This window comes from Manis javanica, chromosome 10, assembly GCF_040802235.1.
Source record: "Manis javanica isolate MJ-LG chromosome 10, MJ_LKY, whole genome shotgun sequence".
Lineage (NCBI taxonomy): Eukaryota > Metazoa > Chordata > Mammalia > Pholidota > Manidae > Manis > Manis javanica.
Genome location: NC_133165.1, coordinates 38,092,006 through 38,096,245, shown reverse-complemented (window position 1 = coordinate 38,096,245; position 4,240 = coordinate 38,092,006). Strand labels below are relative to the sequence as shown.

Below are 4,240 nucleotides of genomic sequence, written 5' to 3'. Positions count from 1 at the left end.
CTGTCACGCCACATCCGGGCCTTCAGGAAAACGAGTCTAACCAGCGTTATAACTCCTGGCCCTGCCTGTGCTCCATGGACAGCTACACAGGTCTGCAGGGGTGTTCTTGATAGAATGTAGACAATTTTATATTTAGTCTCAGTGGCGTTGGAGTGCAGAGGGAGATTTTCTGAGGATATTAATAGAAAGTGCTGTTACTATTACTGATCTGTGCCTTTTCTTTTGTCTATGTATCAGGAATTTTATTGGGCTGGCCCAATAGAAACTAGAAGTTATAATGGCTTAATAACAAATATGTGCTTTTTTCTTTCTTTCTCAAGAAATAGAAGCAAGGAAGTAGATAGCCCTGGGCTGGCTTGCAAATCATCTCACCTGCAAGAAGCTGGGCTTCTTCAGTTTTCCTTTCCTATCATTCTTAGTGTGTGATTTGCATCTTCAAGCTTATCTCAGGTGGCAGTTGGAGCTCCACCCACCCCACTCTCAGCCTAGGCTGAGGCAGGAATCAAAGCAGATGAGCAAACACATGGCCCCAGCTTTCAGTCTCTAATGAAGGAACATTCCTAGACACCCTGCCCCGTAGCTTCCAGTACTTGCATTCATCAGCACTTAGTCACATACCTTGCCCTAGCTGCAAGAAACACTGGAATCTTGAGGTTCTGTTACCAACCAAGAGGGGAAGACTCGATACTGGTTGGGCCACCAGCTGTCTGTCACACCTTTATTTTGCATCCATACCATGTGGTTTCTTCCCATAACTAGGCATATCTCCCTGTTTCCTCCACAAGGTCTGAATTTTAGAAGAGCCACCCCTTGTCATACAAGGACTGCAGTGGAAGGTGAAGTGTTATTCAGATACTGGCACTGGATTAATATGGGTGTGAACAGGTCCTGCCAATGCCGAATTGTACCTGACCTTGCACTCCTGGAGGTTAAGGGCCTTCTCTCCATCCTTTTGTGTTCTGGGAAACGGCTTATTGCAAAAAAGCCCCCCTGCTCCACATGCCTTAGAGAAGACTCTCAGGTGCCCCCTGTGTTTCCCGATGACAAGGCCAGACACAGACTCTAAATTTCCATTCTTTGCCTTATAAATGATTATCTGTTTTGTTTCCACTGATCAATTGGAACAAAATGCTTGTACCCAAACCCTGCTTAAACTTCTCTGCAGAGGCTGACCTTTGGCCACCTCTAGCCAGAGCCAGCACACAGCCCCTCCTGAGCAAAGGTTGGCCTCCGGGAAAAAGATTCTTTGATTTACTGTCCAGTCCTGCCAGTCTTCATCCCACTTCCCCACATCTGGTTCTCTCCAGCCACACTATCCCTCTCTGAAAAGAAAGCCCTACCTCTGACTTGCTTGCAGATTTTACAATCAGATTGTTCCCCCTTTTGCAATTGTCATACCCCCCCCCACACACTTTGCAATAATCCTTTTGAGTAACAGTCTGTCTTTACTAAGCCAAGAGTTGTTTTCCTTTGACAGCCCCCAAATATTGGGGCACCAGACAGGCACCCATGGACATTCTCGAATGGGCAGGCTGGGGGCAGATTTTGCTGCTGTTGCCAGGTAAAACGGGGTACCTGTTCTCCCATACAGTCAGTGTTCCCTTGAATCTGCTGTCCCTTAGGACTGACAGGTGTGGGAGGGGCAACTGGTACAAGGACTGCAAATAGCCTCTATATGTATCAATAGCAATAATGGTAGAAGTTGGAGGTTATACAGAACTGCTTGGCAGAAAAAGGAATAAAAGAGTTTGTTGTCAAAATGGTTGGGAGACTCTGGGTTAAGTGGGTTAACAGGTAAGGTTTTTCACAGACATTTTGTGAAATGCTCAACAATAGAATATTGCATACAAGGCTTCCCCAAATTTTTAGACCATGATTTGCCAAACACCCAGGAATATCATGAGGAACAGTTTGGGAAATGCTGACTTAAAGCCTTTCCTATACTTCCCAGGCAGGAGATAGCGTGACCATGGGGGTGGTTTTCCCAGGGCAAGGCTTACCCATTGTGCTCTGGATGTGCTGACCCCTGTGATTTCCCCAGATGTGGAAACTCAACTGCATAATTTTTGGGAGTGTAGGACAGTGAAAATAAAGGATTTCCTGTGCTCTTCTGTAACTGCCTGATGCACCATGTAGAAGACAAGCTTGCCTTTGAGCTATGGTCAGGAAGAGGGGATCAATGCTTCAAAGCCAGTGGTTAATGCTGCAGGTAGATATCAGATACATTTGAGTGGCAGGTGTCCTCTCTCTTTGAGTAAAGAGATATGCTAAGTAGCCTTTATCCTGGGGGAAACACAGTAAATGGGTCAGATTTTCCAACTGGAAGATGCTGTGTTTAAGACATTTTTGATTTATGGCAGCTTTTGTTTGACCCTGGCTTTCCAGTTTGCAACTAATGTCACCAGGGTATCTGCCTAATGCACGGTGGTGAATTTTTCATGGCAAGACATGTATTTGTGCTATTGGCCTCCAGGGCAAGAAAAAAGCGTGGCATGTCAAGAGCAACATAAATTGTTCGGTAAATCTTTATTCCCCCTAGACCTCCCTGCAAAGTCCCATTATTCGTTTCCCACTCAACCGTTCATTCATTTACAAACATTTATTGAGCAACTTCCATTTCTAAGTACTGTGGGGGATACAGAGATGTATAAACCAACGTGGGGATATAAGTGTATGGGCAGCAGGTGTGAACATGTAAAGGAACAAAAAGAAATTTGAATGGGGATCCCTCTGTGGCGTGAGTGGTCAGGCGTCTCAAACGCTGCCAGTGAACATGCTTATCTTGTAAGAATAAGTCTCGGTTCTGTAAGACTCTCCTCTAGGGGCTCCCGGAGGGATCAAATGCCATGTCTCTTTTTGGGTTCAAATCCCAGCTATGTCATCTTAGGCAAGCATTCCGGAGCTTCAGCACTTAATCCCCTTTACTGTAAATGAGGGGCTTCAAACAGTTCTTAAAGTTTCTTCAGCTCAAAACAATATACAGTTGACCTCTAACAACATGGGTTTGTACTGTGTGGGTCCATTTATACATGGATTGTTTTCAATAAATACACTGGAAAATATTTCTGAGGTTTGCAACAATATGAAAAAACATTTTCTTTTCTCAAGCTTACTTTATTGGAGGAATACACTATATAATAGATATAACATATAAAAATTCACAGTAATTGACTTTTTATGTTATTGGTAAGGCTTCCAGTCAACAGTAAGCTACTAGGAGCTAAGTTGTGGGGAGTCAAAATCTGTACGTGGATTTTTGACTGGGCAGGGCTCAGTGCCCTTCCACCTGCTAGGTCAGCTATAATTTGGAGAAGTTTAGAGATACACACACACACATACTTGAGATAGAATATGGGTATGATATGCATATACATATACACACATATATAAATGCATGCATATTTTTCACATTTGAAATTTGTCATATCAAATTGCTTCCAGCTAGGGTGTGTATGTAAGACAGGGTCATGGAAAAGTTGGCCTTTACATAGTGGGCTTAAAAGAGGCCCAGGTGTTGGATTTGAGAAGGTGGGGATGCTGAGATGGCATCATTCAGGACAAAGTGCAGGGTCAAAGGCACAGGGCAGGGAGGGAGAGGTCGGGGCGTCTGTGGGCTGGCTCCCAGTGTGGGTATGGGTGACCGTGGAGTACGGGTTTCATGGCCGCAGAGCCATCTCCCCTTTGCTCACAGGGCTCCATCCCCACCCTGTCTCTCTGTTCTCAGGCCTAGGCACTTGCTCCTCTCTCTGCTTGACTTGCTCTGCCCCCCTTTGTAGGCACATCCTGTGCAGTCTTCAGACTCCCTCCCTCCCAAGGGAGCCCTTCTGAGCATCCACACCCCTGCACACCCAGGTGTCAGTCTCCAGCTTATGGCCTCCGAGCTCTCCTCACCATTTCCAGTAATGTTTCAGCACACCTGTCCATTGGGGGCTTGTCTGTGTCCTTGGGAATGGGAGCCCATGAGGTGGAGGGCAGCACTCGCCAGGCTACTCGAGGGTTCCCTGTGTGCAGCATGGGGCTGGCATGCTCTTGGTAAACATTTTTTGAGGGAATGAATGAATGAGCTGTAATTCACACTGTTGTAAAATTCAGGGGAACCATAAACTGCATACTTCTTGAATGCACAGAACCTCTGTTATATTTTTCAATTTAATGCCTTCCCCAGTGCCTACCCAGTTCAACATACAGGGGATATAGACCAAAAGAAAAAAATATTTTTTAATGAAGTAAAGATGTGATG

At 45.3% G+C, this 4,240-nt stretch overlaps 1 non-coding gene across 1 annotated transcript; it reads left to right on the top strand.

Moving 5' to 3' along the window:
- Positions 1-1,940: 1,940 nt before the first annotated feature.
- Positions 1,941-2,105, top strand: LOC118969253 (U1 spliceosomal RNA). The gene has a single exon (XR_005057198.1). It is a non-coding gene; the product is annotated as a U1 spliceosomal RNA (small nuclear RNA).
- The last annotated feature ends 2,135 nt before the right edge of the window (positions 2,106-4,240 follow it).